Source organism: Mandrillus leucophaeus, unplaced genomic scaffold (genome assembly GCF_000951045.1).
Source record: "Mandrillus leucophaeus isolate KB7577 unplaced genomic scaffold, Mleu.le_1.0 Scaffold82, whole genome shotgun sequence".
Classification (NCBI taxonomy): domain Eukaryota; kingdom Metazoa; phylum Chordata; class Mammalia; order Primates; family Cercopithecidae; genus Mandrillus; species Mandrillus leucophaeus.
In genome coordinates this window covers 3990513-4010504 of record NW_012108919.1, presented here as the reverse complement: position 1 = coordinate 4010504, position 19992 = coordinate 3990513, and the positions used below count along the sequence as shown (strand labels likewise).

General features: G+C 41.4%; 1 pseudogene; it reads right to left on the bottom strand.

Moving 5' to 3' along the window:
- Positions 1-1430: 1430 nt before the first annotated feature.
- The window catches only part of LOC105530412, a 74639-nt pseudogene continuing 56077 nt past the window's right edge, over positions 1431-19992 (bottom strand).

The following is a 19992-nucleotide window of genomic DNA, read 5'->3' as shown; positions in this document are numbered from 1 at the left end:
AGAAAGCCTTGTCCCCAGATATTCCTACCCCTTCTCCTACTGATCTTAACTCAAAGCCTTCTATGACTCCCCTATTTAAAGTGACAGGCCTCAAATCCAACATTGCCTACCTCCTTTCCGGCTTTATTTTCCTCCATAGCACTTCTCATCGTCAGGCACATTACACAATTTACTTGTCTGTTTTGTATGGCCTGTCTCCTTCCTCTCCTCCTCCACCCTCTCACCCCCAAGGCATGTAAAATCCATGGGGCAGGGACTTTTGTTTTGCTCACTGCTGTATCCTCAGCTCCCAGAGAAGTGCTCGGCACATAGGACACCTCAATAATTACTATGTGTCCAGGGGTCCCAAGTCCACCTCCAGGTTCAGGGATTTACCAGGGGGACTCACAGGACTCAACATAGAGTCATACCCATGGCTAAGATTTATTACAGCAGGAGAATGCCAAGCACAAGCAGCCAAGGGAAAAGACACATGGGGCGAAGTCCAGGGAAGTCAGACACAAGCTTCCAAGGATCCTTTCCCACCAGAATCACATAGGACACACTTAATTGCTCCAGCAATAAGTTGTGACCTCAGGTCTGAAGTGTTGTTTACCAGGGAAGCTCATTAGAGGCTTAGGATCTATGGTTTTTATTGGGGGCGGGTCACTAGGCACTGCTGCCTGGCACATACCCAAATTCCAGACCCCCAAACAAGGAAAGAGGTTGTTTGGCAGAAACCATATAATTTGTACAGTTTAGGCACAGTGAGTCCTTCTTATCCGTTCTGGGAATGGTGGAAACCCTCCCCAAATCCAAATTCCTGCACACCAGCCAAGGGCCAACCTCGCAAGCAGGGATTTCTAAAGATAGCAATCTCAGGCCTGCCGTGTTAACTCCGCACAGTGCGTTAAAAGAATTTGTTACTTTTCAGTTGACAAAAATAAAGCATTTTAGAGAACGAGAGCAAGATAAGGTCAATTAAAGAAAATCTCTCATTTTTTTGCACCTTGGAATCATGGTGATAAATTTTGATCTTACTTATGCACACACAAACACTGTTTGCATATTTTTAAAGTAGCTTGGCCTGGTAAGAAGATGTGGATAGAACTTCACACATTGCTTGGACTCTGTACATTTTAGGATCTATTTCTGAAGGAAATGAGAAGAAGCAAAATCTAGATGGAATGAGTGTCTATCAGAGAGAGTGGAACCTGTGACTGCCTTTATTATTTTTTATTTGAACATATATTTTTAGTTAGAATGCAGGATTAATGGCATGATAATAAACTGTCACTCACAGGTCTGTCCTGAGAAGCACATAATCTTCAAAACATGTTGTTTTTCACGAGTAATTTACACATAGCAGCATTACTATTTAGTACTAGCGTCAAAGACGACATTTAGATTCTCCTGCTTCGGGCATTTAGTAACATCAAAATGATTTATAGTCAGACAGAGGAAAGCAATTCTAAAGCAGTTTCTTTTTCTTCCCTGCCAGTTCCTTTGCAGTAAGATCCATCTTCTTACATGAGGAATCATTAATAGAGAGAGCTTCAACAAATGTCCAGGTCTTATTCTTGAATACAACAGAGAATGAGTAGAACGATGACTGGGAATACCACAGGAGTCACTATCAGAGATAACCCCAGTGGACACAGACTCTCCCTATGGGGTTCCAAGCCGGATGTCTCTGAGGTGGTTGGAGACGGCTCTTGCAGTGGACATTGCCCTGGATGGTTTTCAAGCCTTGATGACAGCAGGACCATGTTGCTGCACAGTCGTGAATTCTCCCTGGGGCCAGCTGTCTTGTTTCAGAGCTTCATAAACAACTTCTTTTCCTTGCAACTTCACCTTGGCTTGGTTGACATCTGGATACTGTGTCAAGGAATGGTTTCCCCAGATGTGTAACATTCTTTGCACTGTCGGCAGTCACACCAGGTTTAAGAGTAATTTGAGCTCGAGTTTGGTTGTGATCCAAACAAGTCGAGCAACTGAAGTTCTCCTTGAAGCTGGATGGAGCCAACTTGGAGGCAGTCAGGCAGTTGATACTGGCTGGGTTTCCCATAGCAATAACCTTAATGAACTTCTTGTCATATTTCCCCAAGGCTGCACCCTGCCATTTGAAGATTTTTACATTTTCAGTAAATCTTTCCTCTCTACACCTTTCCTTCTTGGCACAGAGTCCAAGAGAATGGCCACATCCAGGTCTTTGAAGGCAACTTCTTTATTTGTTTGGATGACATCTTTCGGGAGGGGAAGGGCACAGTCTTGCTGTTCCATTAGGACACTGTTCAGGACAACAAGCACGGGGTGATATCCAATGGCACAAGAATGATAGGCTAATCTCTACCAAAGACAGATGCATTTATAATACTGTTTAGCAGTGAATATATGATTTGACCAGCTGCCCTAGTCACAAGGACTGGGATTGGTTCAGACAACGGGGAACTGTGTGACAATTTTAGCACTTGCAAAGTGAGCCTCAGGGAGTCGGGTTACCTCTACTGCACAACTGACTTGTGACCGCCTTTAGCACCATATATTTATATTTCGTTTGGTTTGGCTTTTTGAATACCCAGTGCTCAGAAAAGTAGCTGGCACATACAAAAAGCTGCAAAAATATTCGTACAGCAGGTAAATCATACACTATAAATAATAAAAATGATTCCATTTCATAGGCACATGAGTAAATTCAACTTATATCAAAAACAAATGTGACTTGTGGCAGATGCTGAATATAACTTGAAGATTGGTATTAGAGCTACTGTGATACAACAGGTTAGAATATTTTTATTGTACCATACTTAGGTATGTTGGAATGGTAAGTAAATAGTTGGCATTGCTGCTTTTGTTTGGTTAAGCTAAAACAAGAGAGGGAAAACATGCACGCAAACACACACACATACACACACACACCCCTGAAAAACATCTGGTGTTGTGTGGAATTGGGGAAGGAGAATCCCTAGTTCTCTGAATCTAGACTTGCTTAGAGCAGTCTTCTTCAATATGAGACTGTCATCATAATATTGAGACTGTAGGGAAACTTCTCAGGACAGAAGTGCCCAGAAAACTTAAGTCAAAATCATTTTTCAAGTTTAGGACCAGTAAAAGAAAATCCGGCTTATGGCTGGGCGCAGTGGCTCACGACTGTAATCCTAACACTTTGGGAGGCCAAAGCAGTGGATCACCTGAGGCTGGGAGTTCGAGACCAACCTGGCCAACATGGAGAAACCCCGTGTCTACTAAAAAGAATACAAAATTATCCTGGCTTGGTGGCGCATGCCTCTCCAACTACTCAGGAGTCTGAGGCAGGAGAATTGCCTGAACCCGGGAGGTGGAGGTTGCGGTGAGCCGAGATCTTGCCATTGCACTCTAGACTGGGCAACAAGAGCGAAATTCTGTCTCAAAAAAAAAAAAAAAAAAAGAGCTGGTTTACTGAAGTCTGAAATGAGACAGGTAGGAGAGACTTAAGAAAAGTATTTTAAGTCTTGATTTGAATATATCTTGTGGTTTTAGAACTTTTTCCCATTAAAACTTTTTTTTATAAATATTATATATTTTGCGTTATATTTTTAAAGCATTATTGAGGTGGAATATGGTACTTTAACTTGTGATGATAATTAGCATGGCCTTTATATATACACAAATATATTTGCATATGTGCATAAACATACATTAAACATACATGCGCATACTTTCATCTCCCATTACTGGTTAAAAATGGTTACTTTCTACTAGCTTAGGTAAAATACAAAATTTATTTGTAAATTGTGGAGAGACTAAAACAACTCACTTTAGAGGAGTGACATTAACCCATTCTCATGCAGGCAAACTCAACTCTGCTTCACACTTGTGGCCTCGTGGCTGACACAATCTTTAACAACATTTTAATGTTCAAGAATAAAAGGAAGAAGAAGAAACAGTCTTGTGAAAGACACCAGTAATGTGATGAAACACTTAAGAGTTCTGCTTTTCTGCGTAAGTCACTATCCCTCTAAAATATTCCTGTGGAGCTTCTCCTAGGCAAATATTGACTCAACACATAAAGGGACCTCAAGCATGTTTCTAGATATAGGATTTGAAAATGAATGCTAAACAATTTTTCTGGCCTATAGTACGATGAGATATTCCTAGAGTTTTAGAGATGAGTCAGTTCTTAAGAGACCCAGATGTAATTTTTCACTGTGCAGACTGGGAAAGTAGGCCCAGAGATTTTAAGGCATTTGCCTAAGATTACACAACAAGTTCTGGGCCAGTGGAAGAACCCATATCTGCTACTCCTAGAATTCTCTCCAGGTTATCCTACTGCTTCCTTCAATCTCCAGAGAAGGGATTCAGGCATTAAGCACCCACTATATATATATATATAATATATAATATATTATGTGTATGTAATTTATATATATATAGAGAGAGAGATAGATATTAATACAGCAGGCGTGTCCAGGCTTTTTGCTTCCCCAGTCCACACTGGACAACGAATTGTCTTGGGCCACATGTAAAATACAGCAACACTAACGATAGCTGATGAGCTAAAAAAAAAAAAAAATTGCAAAAAACATATCATAACGTTTTAAGAAAGTTTACAAATATGTGTTTGGCCACATTCAAAACCATCCTTAGCAGCATGTGGCCTGTGGGCCATGAGTTGGACAAACTTGATATTCAATAATCTAGAAGCTTCTAAATTAATACAGGTTTGATCAGGAAGTGATTTTATGCCTCTTAGGCTGAAGTGGGTGAGTCTGGGCTGTATGATGCCATTTTTAGGTTGTACTCAAGAATGAAAAGCTGGGGAGAGTATACCCTCATTTGGTTTTGCCATGAAACCCAGTAATCTTGGAATGTCCATTGAAACTCTGGAAACTTTGGATATTAACTCTGTGAGAATCCTAGCACTTTTGGGGTATTTTTTCTCAAATAACGCTGCTTTGTAACAAGCCTGCCTGCCTTTGGTCTGCAGACTACCCTGAGCCAGCTGGTGAGCCTAAAATATCACGCTGGCCCATCCAACTCAAATTTAGGGCAGCAGTTTGAATTTAGTTGCAAGTAATACATTAAAACCTGAAGAATGTTTTTGGTGTATAGCTATATATTTTGAAAAAACTGGAGGATTGCTTGTGCTTGGGGATTCTCAATGACACGTGACTCCAAAAATAGAGAGAACATGGTGGCCGTCTCTCCAGGGCTGACTGAGGTGACAACCCAGTTGGAGTTGCTGCTGAGAGGTACCCGCCCAGATTTGTGGTAGTGCAGCTTGTGCCCTAGATCTGTCTGCAGGTTTTGTGGATGTGCCCCCTTCCTCTCCCATGCTCAGCACTCCTCCGGGAGCAGGGAAACACAGAATCTCTAGTCATTTTTTGCTGGCAATCTAATGGAAGGTGGCATTTAAGTTTACTGTGTTTCACTCGTACCTCATGAGTACCAGCCCACTCCGAGCATAACCTTAGCAGCATAGCAGAAGGTATACCTACTCCTGGCTCTACCCCCAAAATGAGAAAATCCGTCTTTAATTAAACAGGTACAGTCTAAGTGGTTCATAAATAAACCTCTGGCATCATGTTGGGATCAACCCCCTGTTCCTGCCCTCACTCCTCCTACCTCCACCAAATCAGGCTGGTACTTTCCCAACAAATGATTGCCGTAATACAATACTTCATTGATCCGATGTTCTTAACCAGTGGAAGCAGTAAGACAGAAATTAGCATGAAGAGTCTTGTTTCTTTAGGGAGCATGATAACTAACCAGTTTTCAGGACACAATAAGAGTATGTTCTTATTGAGTTTTCTTACCAGGACTCAAAGAAGTCTACAAAATTCTATCATTGTTGCTGCCCCCCACCACACCATCCCCCTTGCTGCCCTGCATTACCAAATATTCTAATTAATTTAAAGAAATTAATGTCTACAGATGCTAGAATTAACAGTGGCCAGAATGAAGGGAAAAATCTCTTGTTAGCTCCTATTGTGTCAATCACTGTTATTAATTTAGCAGTAATAAAACTCAGCCCCAGTTGGAGAACCGTGACCCTCACCATCTGGTATGGTAATTCAGAAAACTTCTAGCTGGGACGCTCCCAGCATCCAGGGGTTGAAATAGGATCACGCTGGGATCAGATCCCTTGGCCCACGCTCCAGAGACCCAGGGCCAAAAGCGAAGGAAAACACCGAACATCAGAATGATGCCATCCCCTGGGTAGCAAGTAGTTTATCATGTGCTTTCCCAGACATCTGGCAGAGCATCTGTGGGGTGGAGGTCAGTGGAACCATGGACCATCAAGTCTGTTATTTTCCATTTACAAAACAGAAAAGAAAAATGGAAATGACCATGCAGTATGCTTCTGTGATCCGGATACTTGTACCACAAGTACTATTTGGCATTTTATGGCGGCCAAAGAAAGATAATCTGCCACTCATTCAGTCCCACAGTAGAAAGCATTCTCTTGGTGAATAAAATAAATGGAAAGAATTCATCCTTATATATCACACGTTAGGTTGAAGTCAATGATGAATTAACAAAGCTAAAACTCATAGCTTCCCCCTCATTAGCTACCACTTAACGATCTATCTATATATATTTGTTACAACAAGTATATACGTTTTGGTAAACTCAGTGCCTAGGTTTTATTTATTTATTTATTTATTTATTTATTTATTTATTTATTTATTATTTGAGACGGAGTCTTACTCTGTCACCCAGGCTGGAGTGCAGTGGTGCCATCTTGGCTCACTGCAACCTCTGCCTCCCGGATTCAAGTGATTCTCCTGCCTCAGCCTCCTGTGTAGCTGGGATTACAGGCACGCACCACCATGCCCTGCTAATTTTTGTATTTTTAGTAGAGACGGGGTTTCACCATGTTGGCCAGGCTGGTCTCGAACTCCTGACCTCAAGTGATCCACCTGGCTCGGTCTCCCAAAGTGCTGAGATTATAGGCGTGAGCCACCGCGCCTGGTCGTGCCTAAGTTCTAAATGTTTATTTAAAGATTTTTATATTCTCTACATGCTAAATTTTAGTCAATTCCACCTTAGGATAAAACCGTAAATTTCAGTAATATATCAGACCAAACAAGGAAACAACTCAGTTTAAAGACAACAGTTCCAGTCTTTTACTTTCAAATAATATTTTTTAAAGGGGAAATATTTTGTGCTTCTAGATGTTTTATTATTTGTTCTTATAAAAGTCATAGTTTCATTTTCTTATAAGTTTTATCATACAAAAACAATAACAGCAAGAATAGACTAGCTTCCTGTATAACTAAAATAACATGGATTTCATATTCTTCCTTTGGGCATTTCATTTTGGCATAAAAATAGAATATATCTAACAATCTAAGTTAAAATTGCTATATTTTCCATTGACATAATTTCTTTGTGCTTGGAATCCATGTTGGTACCTGCCTTTTAAGATAATAGCCTTATTACTATTATCTTAAAGATCTCTGAGTGGTAGAGAAAACTAAATAAGATAATCCTTTGAATAAGCTAAGTATAGCAACATCCAAACTCAACTTTTAACTCTTATAGTTGTAGTTAACAAGTCTCAACAAAACCTTTGGCTCTCTTGTTCCCCCATGCTATATCTACGGCAAGCAAGACCTTTAACCTACCAGACTTTACACACCTGTTGGTCTTTTGTTGGTCTTTGAGTCTGACCTTAGAAGAGAGTTTGACCTGCAGCTGTGCTGCCTGGCAGATTTAATCCTCTGCAGGCTGACTTCATTCTTGTGCTTTACATCAGATGTTGTCTAACTGGGTTCAATGATTAGAGAAAGTGCATTGTTTATGTCTTCGTTTGGTTTGAATGTTTTGGTGTGAATGTGGCCTCTCTTGAGGGCTCTGAACAATTTAAAAGAGCCCAGTAAGATACAAATGGGAAATGTAAGTGCATTGCTGTTTCCAGAAAAACCTGCGCTTTATCACCTTTTATTCTCACCTCATAATTACAAAGAAAGGCTGAGTAAAGCAGTAATAGTTCAACAAGTCAGTAACGCAGACACCATGGCCTACTTCCCTTTGATTATCTGTAAAAAAGCATCGTGTTAACAACAATGAAAATGGGTATCTAAGATGAATTTGGGAAGGTGAGCCCCCTTATTTTCATATCTTTTAAGACAACTTGTCAGTGAGGGTAATTGCCATAGGCTTTGGGGTCATTGCTGATCCTGGCAAAATTTAAACAGCTGCTGCAAGCACCTGTTCTTTATCCCAGGCCCTCACAAATGCTCGCAATGTGCTCACAATTCAGAATAAAAAAACTTTATTAGAGCAATTTGATTACTTTTAAATGATGTTTTATTCATGCATGCAAATAATTTTTTAAGTTTCATGTCATGTATGTCTTTCTTTCCACATAGGTGAGCCTAAAGACCAAAGAGAAAATATAGGAATTGAAGTGTGGCAATGTGTACTAACCTTGGAGTGCTGATGAACACCACCAACTCTTACCCATTCTGACCTCAAGCTGATTATTAATGCAGATAGTTAAGCAGGTTTCGAGAAAGATCTCATATGATTGATTCCTAGAACTTCTTGCTAGCTGCATGGGGCAGTGTTGGAAGTAGACAGTATATTTCTTGGAGAAAAATTTATAAGTCCCTGCCACTATCCTCAGTGCAGGAGGTGAGACAGAGCACAAAGGGAAGAAGATATGGAGACAGCCGTGGACAACACTAGGTTCCTCTCTGAAACTTGCCAAGGAAAAAAGAGGGAAGTGAGCTTTCATCCAAGATGCTTCCAGGTACTGCTCTGGTTTCAATGGGTAAGTGGCCCAAGTGATGCTTAGTGCAGGTTAACCGACCTTAGATTCTCTCTGGGAAATGCTTTCTTGTCCCTGCTACACCTTTGCCAAGGCAATAGGTGAAAGGGATTCCAGGGCACTGTGGAAATCAAACACCACAAAGAGAAAGAATGGCTGCTTCTTTGCTGTCCTTTGTGTTATGGTTTGAGTGATGGTCCCCAAAGATATGTTGAAGTCCTAACTCCCAGACCCATGAGTGTGACCTTATTTGGAAAGTCTTTGCAGATGTAATCAGGTTAAGATGAGTTCATGTATTAGTCCATTCTCATGCTGCTAACAAAGACATACCCCAGACTGGGTAATTTATCAAGGAAAGAGGTTTAATTGACTCACCGTTCTGCATGGCTGGGGAAGCCTCAGGAAACTTACAATCACAGCAGAAGGGGAAGCAAACATGTCCCTCTTCACGTGACAGCAGCAAGGAGAAGTGCAGAGCGAAGTTGGGGAAAGCTCCAAATAAAACCATTAAATCTCATGAGAACTCACTCATTATCATGAGAACAGCATGAAGGTAGCTGCCCCCATGATTCAATCACTTCCCACTGGGCCCCTCCTGCAACACGTGGGGATTATGGGAACTACAGTTCAACACAAGATTTGGGTGGGGACACAGCCAAACCATATCCGTTCACAACAGATTAGAATGTGAGATTGAATTCAATGACAGATGTTCTTAAAAGAGAGAAAGCAGACACAGTCATGCACAAGGAAGAAGACCATGTGAAGACAGATGCAGAGACTGGGGTGATGCAGCTACATGCCTACCAAGGAATGCCATGGACTGCCAACAGCCCCCAGAAGGTGGGTGAGAAGGAAGCAGATTCTCCCTCAGAATCTCTAGTAGGAACCAACCCTGCCAACAGCTTCGTTTCAGACTTCTTGCTCCCAGGACTGTGAGAGACTGTTTCTGTTGTTTTAAGCCATGCAGTTTGTGGTGCTTTGCTATTGCATCCCCAGCAAATGGATACATCCTGCCATGCAGCAAGGCAGTAACCATGCTCTGCTTCCTCCCCGTCCTTCCCGGAATAGAGACTGGGAGACAGTGGACAATGGTAGATCCCTGTGATGCTTACTGACTGAAGAGTGGAGTTTGGCCTCTAAAGTCTCTCTCTGATGGACACAAACCACTGCCACAATAGTAGACCCACCATTCCTTGAGTGTGTGCTACATGCCAGGCTTTGGTGTCACATGTGACTGAAGACAACAACCCTGTGGGGTTGCCCAAATCTCACAGAAGAGGAAGCCCAGGCTCAGATTTGGTCACTTGCCCAGGTCACAGAGCTAGAAGATGGAGAAGCTCAGATAGGGATTCCAACTCCACACCTCCACAAAAGACTACTGTCTTCTTCTTCCTCCTCCTTTTTTTTTTTTGAGACAAGGTCTGGCTCTCTCACCCAGGCTGGAGTGCAATGACACAATCCTGGTTCACTGCAACCTCTGCCTCCCGGGCTTAAGCCATCCTTCCACATCAGCCTCCTGAGTTGCTGGGATTTCAGGCGTGCACCACCATGCCTGGCTAATTGTTTTGTATTTTTTTTTAGAGACGGGGTTTCACTTTTTTGCTCAGGCTGGTCTCGAACTCCTGAGCTCAAGTGATGCACCCACCTCGGCCTCCCAAAATGCTGGGATTACAGGCATGAGCCACTGTGCCAGGTCCAAAACTACTGTCTTCTTAGCAATTGTATTAAAATATTTGATGCTTTGTCACACAGTGGCACAAGGAGTTGTTTTCTGAAGAGGGTGGCAACCTTTTCCTTAAGTGTCTGGAATTTAACCCAATGATCCTTTAAAATGTTTGCCTCAATTCCATTTTTAGGGTATTGCAGAGAAAATGGAAAGGTAGTAAAGGAAACTAATTGTTGAATTGGGAAAAGCACTAAAGAGGACTCAGAGAGTGGTGGTGACATTTTTTCATTTCTTTATTTGGGTGACATTTTAAATCGCATTCATTACATTTTCTGTGAAATGTGAATGATTTAGCTGTAGCACTTAAAACTAATGAACCAAGAGGCTATTTAGTCAGTGAATAAGTGGGGAACAAATAAGTCTAAATCCACATTGAACGTTTTAGAGGCTCAGCCTTTGCTGTAAATGATTTTGTTTTTCTCTCCAAGCCCCTAGTCTGTCTTGTAAGAACGATCAACTTGACCCACCTCAAAAGGTATGGTTTTGACTCGCAAGACTGCCAAATAATGCCAAGATAAAAGCCGTATGTAGAGATACGAAGATTGTAAATCTTTGGGCTTAAAGGGGCATCTGTTCCTGCACAGTGTGAACCAGTCCATTCACAATATGCCAGCCTCAAACATATATTTTGAAATCAAAGGTAATAAACAACCTCTGAGTGTCCATGCATATGCATGTGGCACTCCTTGCATATTTAATTAACCATACACGTATGCCTTGTGCAAAAGCTATAGATGTGCCTTCGCTTGTATCTGAACTGTCCCTAATCCAAACAAAGCTGTGAGACAGGTTGAAGCTCAGGACTGCGGGGAAGCCTTGAGCTCCTCTGAGGAGTCTGTCTTTGGCTTCACCGCACCTCAGGCTGAATATATTTTCTGGAAGGAATTATGTGGTTTGTTAGCAGCGTCATTCTGAGTACCATCTAGAATACTCACGTGTCAGAGTCCGTGGACTGTCTCCCACCCCCCAGTTCACTTCCTCTTTGTCCTGGGTATAATACTGGACTACCTTTCCCAGTCTCCTTTGCAATTAGGTGTGGCCATGCAACTGAGTTCTAACCCACGGAACGTGAGTGGAAGTGATATGAGCCATTCTGGGTCACAGTTTTTAAGAAGTGGATGTTTCTCCTCCATGTCGTTTTATTTTTTGGCAGGTAGATCTGGGTCTGAGAGAAGGCCCTAGAGGATGGTGCACAGAATGTGCAAGGAGCCTGGGTCTCTGAGTCACCAAGTGGAGGAGAACTACTTATCAACCAGGTGCAGACAGTTAAGTGAACAGTGAGCAAGGAACAGACTTCCCTTGTGTTAAGCCATTGAGATTTGGGGACGATTTTAAATGTACTTTTTAATCATAATCTAGCTATTCAAAGTGTAGTTCATGAATTGGTGCTGATTCATGAACAATTTATTACTAGTCCACAATAAGAGAAGCATAGTTTCGAGAGTAAAGCATTAAGAAGCTTGTATAATAATTTGATACTACCATTTACCTAAGTGTCATGAGTGGATTCATCTCGTTGAGCAGGGTATAACCGGGTTGAGTACTGATGAACTCCTGTAGTGAGTTGCATATGGCACGAGTGACATACTACTCATGGGCAGTGAGTGTGATCACAAATTGAAAGTAAAAGCTCCCTACAACTGTGTGAGAAGCACTAGCCTGGCCTCCTATAATGAATACAAGCCAGCAACTGAGACTGCTGCAGGTATCCCAACTTTCTGCCTTTACCTATGGTACCATCCATCTACGGCTAGAGACCTGCTGATGCTACCCCCAAATATTTACTGAATACACGTTCTCCCCATCCCACTGCCCCAGCCTTTGCTTGGGCTCCACCCTCTGTCACAAGGATTATTGCCGATTAACTCTCTGCTGCTTCTCCTTCTCATCCAACCCCAAGACTGTCACCAGACTGATCCCTCTAAATGAAAATCTGACCGGAGCATATCCTACAAGCAACCCTTCAACAGCTTCCATTGCTTCAAAAATAACTTTGACTTCCAATTGGATATTATCTGAAATTTTAGCCTCATCTATTGCTGCTTTCTCCCTTGCAAACTGTGCTCCAGTGACAGTTGAAATTTCCTAAGCGTGCCATGCTGAATCATGTCTCTGTGCACTTGGGCTTGCTCTTGTCTCTGCCTAGAATCTTCCTTCCTTCCCTCTAAAACCCAATGAAAGACATCTTCATTCTTTAATACCAGCTGAAGTCCCCAGAGATCTCCTTTGAGTAATTTCTCCCAAGTAGAATTAAGCCATCTTTTCTCTGTACTTCTCTTACATCTCCTTCCATTATTTTGCTTGTCATATAGTACTTACTTTAATTTTTCCTTATCTCAGTACACAAAGCCTTATTTATATGGTGCTGGGCATGGGGTCTGGCCCAACAAAAGGCAGTCTTTCAGTGTTGAATAAATGAATGAATGAATGAGTAAATGCAGGCAATAATAAATAACTTAACTCATCAACTGGCTTTGCCCTTGCCCTCATTCTTGCCATTTAAGCAAGCAAGGGTCTGTCTCGTACTAACTTTCTTCTAATTTGTAATGTAAATGGAAAAACACAGGTAGGTGTTGTTAAAGTAAGAGACTTGAAAAAGGAATGGTAGCTGGACTCAGCAGCTCTTCATAACACTTTTGTTCATACTTCCACGCTTTGGATTTATGAAGGTGTTAAGTAAGCTTTTAAAATCTTCTGAAGATCTGTGTTAGCACATACCCTTGCTACTAGTGAATTTCTTTTTAATATGGCTTTTGCCATTCCCTTAAAAAAAATCTACATTCAGGAAGAAATGAGTTGGACATCCACCAGCCTGGTGACAGCTCCCTCTGAATTCACAACATATAATTTTTCCAAGTGTTCTATTTTGAGTACAACCTAAGCCCTCCTCCTCACCACCTTTCTGGAAATTGTTTTGCAGTCTACAGAGAAAATAATCCTTGGACTCAAAAGTTAATAAACATACAATACAAACTCTAGTACATATTTTGAGACCAGATTCAAACATCCTTTTTTTTTTTTTTTTTTGGAGATGGAGTCTCCCTCTATCGCCCAGGCTGGAGTGCTGTTGTGTCATCTTGGCTCACTGTAACCTACGCTTCCTGAGTTCAAGCGATTGTTGTGCCTCAGCCTCCTGAGTAGCTGGGACCACATGTGCGCACCCCCATGCCTGTCTAATTTTTATATTTTTAGTAGAGATGGAGTTTTACCATGTTGGCCAGGCTAGTCTCGAACTCCTGACCTCAAGTAATCCACCCGTCTCAGCTCCAAAAAGTGCTGGGATTACAGGCATGAGCCACCGCGCCGGCCTCAAATGTACATTTTGAAATCAAAGGTAATAAACAAAGTGAGGTTCGTGTCTGAAAAGAGATTCAGATATACATTTTGGAAGAAAGGGAGGCATGATATTTGTTGAACAAAGGGCCTATGCCCTTGAGGGAGTAAAATATCAGAAATATTTTTGTTAACTGTATTTTAAATATTTATAATATATGATATGTGTTATCAAGTTATTTTGATTACAGAGGGACTGGTTTCCCTCTTCATCGCCCTGACCCTCAGATGTACAAATGCACATACTTAGTGTAGTCATCAGGCTATGATTATACCTTGCCAAGGATTTTCATTATTTATCATCAGTGAAAGAGACACCTAAGCGGGGTGGACAAGGAGAGAAGAGGGGAAGGAGGGCCTTCCTCACAGGGAGCAGCGAACTATAACTGTAAGCAAAGGAAAGACTATTTGTTGCACACTGCAATGGGAACCAGTCTGGTGGTTTTCAAGTTCCTGCCAATACTGCTGATGCTGTCCACCCAGTTCTTCCATACTTTGTTGTGGTCTTGATTCAGTCACTTGTGCATGCCACTTGCTCTCTTAGGCTGACGCTGCCAGCAGGCTTTGGAAACTGTGATTCCCTCCAGACTTTCTGAGGTCTTAAATGGTATCCAAAATTTGCAGAATAGTCAGCCCCTCTTTGTTTTCGTTTTTAAGGGTACAATAAAAAAACATTTTAATAAAGTTATTTTTCACTCATCCCAATGTCCATATCTGAAGTGTGGAATATTATAAATCCAGTTGATATTGACCTCACAGATGAAAGCAAACATTCTAAGTACATATGCTATATTTTTAGTAGTTTGTCAACCTTTTAATGGAAGCATATGTATCAGTTTGTCTTCCTGACTTGAGAATAAAAGCCTGTTTATACCAAGGGCTGGATTATTCGGGTTTCTTTTTTTGAACGTTTTAGAATACCAGCCTCATTATATTTTGATGGTAGCTTTGATGTGCTGTGGCTTGGTAACTGAAGGTCTTTGGAAGTAGTAAAGGGCCAAATTACACTGAGACGCATCTTTCTCTGAGGATGGTCAAGAGAGTTTCATAGGGCACAGTCCACTGGGACCGAGGTGGTTTTTCTGGAGAATCCATGCAGCCGCTCACTTGGCTGCTATAGATATGTTTATGACAGTCCAGTTTTGGTCTGGTAGCCCACACTTTTGCCAAGAAGGGACTTGGAATAGAAGTGATTGTTGATGACAGCAATCTCTGCTCTAGGGGATGGAAGAAGACAGCTGGAAAGAGTTGAAACCTCCTTGAATTTTTTTCAAATTTTGGAATATTTGTATTATACATAATGAGATATCTTGGGGTTGGGACCCAAATCTAAACACAGAATTTATTTATGTTTCATACACACCTCATACACGTAGCCTGAAGGTAGTTTTATATAACATCATTCATGATTTTGCATATGAAAGAAGTTTGTGTTTTGACTGCAACCTGTCTCAGGAGGTCAGGTGTGGAATTTCCCACTTGCGGTGTCATGTCAGTGCTCACAAAGTTTCAGATTTTGGAACATTTTGGATTTCAGATTTTTGGATTAGGGATGTTCAACCTATAATGGCCTGTTTTGTTACAATTGACTAATAGAGATTTAGGTGGGGCAATGCCTGGAGTCTCTTCTGTGACTCCAAGGTAGGTGTTTAACATTTAACAGTTGTTTTATCAATGGCTCCTTAAATTCAAGAGAAGAATGGTCACCTGCCCCATCACCAAGATTCAAGTTGAACACATGACCTGGTCTTCTGTCTACCACCAGGAGCCTGCAGCTCCTGCTCCAGTTGGTAAGTCCCTGAGACATATACCTGTCATCTTCTAACTCTACACCTTGGAACTTGATGGGATTCTAAGAAATGCCATTTTTAAAGATCTTTTGGGGCCGGGCGTGGTGACTCACACCTGTAATCTCGGCACTTTGGGAGGCCGAGGCAGATGGATCACCTGAGGTCAGGAGTTCAAGACCAGCCTGGCCAACATGGTGAAACTGTCTCTAATAAAAATACAAAAAAAAAAAAAAATTAGCTGAGCATGGTGACGGGCACCTGTAATCCCAGCTACTCAGGAAGCTAAGGCAGAAGAATTGCTTGAACCTGGGAAGTGGAGGTTGCAGTGAGCCGAGATCACGCCACTGCACGCCAGCCTGGGCAACGAAAGCAAAACTTCATCTCAAAGAAAAGAAGAAAGATCTTTTGGTGGGGAATTCAAGAATTTTTCTTAAAGTAAACCATACTCTCTGTCTTTTAACTCTCTCTCTCTCTCTTCTTCTTCTTCTTTTTTTTTTTTTTTTTTTTTTAAGACAGAGTCTTGCTCTGTTGCCCAGGCTGGAGTGCAATGGCGTGGTCTCAGCTCACTGCAACCTCCGCCTCCTGGGTTCAAGCGATTCTCCTGCCTCAGTCTCCTGAGTAGCTGAGATTACAGGTATGCACCACCTCGCCTGGCTAATTTTTGTTTTTGTTTTGGTAGAGATGGGGTTTCGCCATGTTGGTCAGGCTTATCTCAAACTTCTGACCTCAGGTGATCCACCTGCCTTGGCCTCCCAAAGTGTTGGGATTATAGGTGTGAGCCACAGTGCCCGGCCCTTAACTCTCTATCTTTTTATATTCAGAGCTCCACATCTTTCAATAATATACAATACTGCTTATTCTGCGTCGGGACTCACTTTCCTTCCTTCTCTTTCGCGGCTTTAGGGTTACCTTTGAGTTACCTGTGGTCAGCAGAGAAGAAATGAACAATTTATTCTGTTTTGAAAAAGCAACATGCATTGAAATTCTGGACCCCGTAACGGACATTTTGCAGCTTGTTCTCCCAACCCCAAGCTCAGAAACAGCTTTCCATTGAGCTCCTACAGACCTCTTCTGCTACTGTAAGAGGGTGGGAGTAGGGCTGGGGGTGTTGGTAAATAGTGACTCTTTTCACCAAGGTGCCAGGCACTGTTGTTTATTAATAGCTATGTGGTGAAAAAGCATGACTTAAAAGCTAGGAGAACAAGAACAAAAATTTCTCTGCTCAATCAAAGAGTGTGTTACTGTACAACCAGTGTAGCTGCAGATGGTCCCTAATTCATAAAATAATTGTGTTTTAGAAAACTCAACTCAAAACTCTAAAACTCTAAAACTCTAAAACTCAAAATTGAGTTTTAGAAAACTCAACATATACACATGTGTCAGTAAATTGGTTTGTCTGGGGCTTCCAGTGGCTTTCTCTCACGGAAAAGGATGAAAGGGAACCTATGGAAGCTTACCGAATCCATAATAATATTAGCTAGCAAGAGTTAACACTTAATCTCTTACTCCCTGCAAGGTACAACAACTATTATTATTAGCTATTATTATCACCCCTATATTGCAGAGATAAGACCAGTGTTCCAGGGGTTAGGCAACTGAAGGTCACAGAGCCAGTAAGTGGTAGAGACTTAAATCTGGTAGGCTCTTTGCCATTCTTCTCTACTTACTGCTGGCATAATAGGGTGAAAAGGACAAGGAACACTGGCCTGAAACTGGCCTTAAACGTTGGTTTCCTGCAGGAGGGAGATTGACCACTTTGGAAAAACAAAGCAAGAGAGGAAGTGATTTTTATTTCCTGCCCTTATGTGTACAGTAGGCATTCAGCGAGTATCTGAAGAAGTCAACTCCAGTTTTGTGCCTCTTCCTCTCTCCCAGGCAACCTCTAGCGTCAGCAAACCTAGATGACTTCTGGTCCCTGCCACAAGCAGCTCAACCACCCCAATCACCAGGCTGCCTGCCTTACCATCAGGTCCCACTCCTAATCCTATGGAAATAACCAGGCCATTAATTCACTCAGTTCATATTTATTATACTACATGTCTACTGTGTGCTTTATTAATTCCTGGGAATGCAGCAATAAACAAGAGACCTTGTTTCTACCCTCACTAAGCAAGAAAACAAAGATATACATAGGAATTACCATCTGTATTTTGTTCAAAAAGAGAAAGTAAACCTGGATGTTCAAGAAAAAGATTAAAATTAAGATCAGCTAAATGATGAGGGATTCATGTTATAGAATATAATGCACCCATTGAAATGATTATATGGATTGTACAGAAAAACTTACTGCCATGGAAATACATCCACATTCTATGAACTGAAAATAGTTAATACAAATAGCGTATTTGGGGTAAAAATATAACAAGACATAGATAAGCACTAACAACAACAACAACAACAACAACAAATAAACTAAAAGGGGTCTCACTATGCTGCCCAGGCTGGTCTTGAACTCCTGGCCCAAGCAATCCACTTACTGTGGTGTCCCAAAATGCTGGGATCACAGGCATGAACCACCATGCCCGGCTGAATTTTTTCCTTATATGGCTTTGCCTTACTTGAGGTGAAAACTTTATGGGGTCATTCTACTGATAAGTCTCTTGAGTCAGAAGCACCATTTCACTGACAGGTTTACACTTACCAGTTTTTCTTTCTTTCATTAGTATAATAAGCAAGTCAATCATTTGAATGTAATTAAATAACGATATTCAACAGGAATATTAGTTTGAGTGACATGTAATAACAACATTCAACAGGAATATTAGTTTGAATGACGTGTAACGTTTTAGGTCACCAACAGTTATTAATGACAATTTCTTTTTCTTCTTTTTCTTTTAGCCTTTAGGATTCAAATAAGAAAGTCTACCTTTGCCAGAAAGCAGGGACGATGCAACCTCCTTCAAGGCCAGCCCCGGGCAGATTCTTTAGACCTGAGGTCAAACTGTAAAATGAACAATTATCTTTCCTGCTGGCCAGGCACCCCCTGAAGTCCTGCCCTACCCTGATCTCTGAGCATGTCACCTGCCCTGGACACACTGCTTTGGTAAAAGAAGCACCTCATTGTTATCAACACCCACCAGACAGCACTGCAAGCTAGTTTTCCATTCATTTCAGACTACTCTCCATATCTGTCCCATTGAGGTAGACTTATTTCTGTTCTAATGAAATTGATTCAGAAATGAATTTTTAAAATTCTGGGGGGATTAATAACTTATTTCTCTTGATCAAAGTTTTCATCCCAGTTTTTATTTATCTGTGTAAAACAAATAATTGCAGTACAGATCTGTAGAACTGCTTCTGTTTGCTCCAAATATCTGGCCAGAGTTCATCTAGTGCCTGCTAAGTTGCCAAGGAGGGAAATCTTCCCAAACAGGTAGGCATAGAAGCCAGCTGAAATGGCTGGGAATGCTCTGCTAAATCCATGCAGGGCTCTTTGTGCCAGGCCCTTGGTCACTCATCTGGTGCCCATCTCAGCCTCACACCTGGCCTATGGCATCTCCAAAGCCTCTGATGGGGCTTTGGGTGCCTCATTGCCGGGTCAGTCAGAGCGATCATGTTGCTTCCTCATGACATTGCCTCCAGGTTCTCAAACAACCTAGGATCCCAGTTAGTGAGCGAGCACATCCAGGACTGGCCTCTGCCACTTCCCAACATGCCAGGATCCAGTATAGTTAGATAGTTATTATACATTTATGATGTTATTTTCACTCGAGTTATCTTGAACATTGGCTTGTTCATGAGTTATTTTGCAAATGCAGAATGAACCTCAGTGTACATATCAATGTGCATGATAGGAAAGCAATACAGTATAGTTCAGAAACAACCACCATACAAAGATACTAGCATCAAGACATTTTCTTCTCTGATTACATAGTGATTGATAGCTCCTGAGATCAACAGACCCAATTTGTAATTCTCATAAAAATTACACATACACACACACACACCCTATCTGGTTTTACTTGTTTGTCTAGTTTTGGAAAGAATTTTAGATAAAGGAAAACTTTATTCTAGCAGTCCACATTTGCCCATATAAGTTTCTATTTCTTATTTGGGAAAAATTGTCATTTCCAAAAATAAGTACAAGGGAGACTGACATAAATTTCCAAATACCTCCATGAATATCTTATATTCCATGTAAGGTAATTTTGAGCTCTTCTCCAGCAACAAGTTATTATGTATAAGAAGAAGACACACTGTTTATAATGTATTTTCCACCAAAGAGCTGAAAGCAGTTTACAGGCATGACCTCATTTGGTTTTATAACAGTCTGTAAGACTGAAACAGACTGTATTTTTTTATATGTTTAGGTAACAGATATTGAAGTCATCAGATTGACACCCCCACACCAAGTCACTATATTACATACTACATTGGAAACAAGAATCTCTGTATGACTCCAA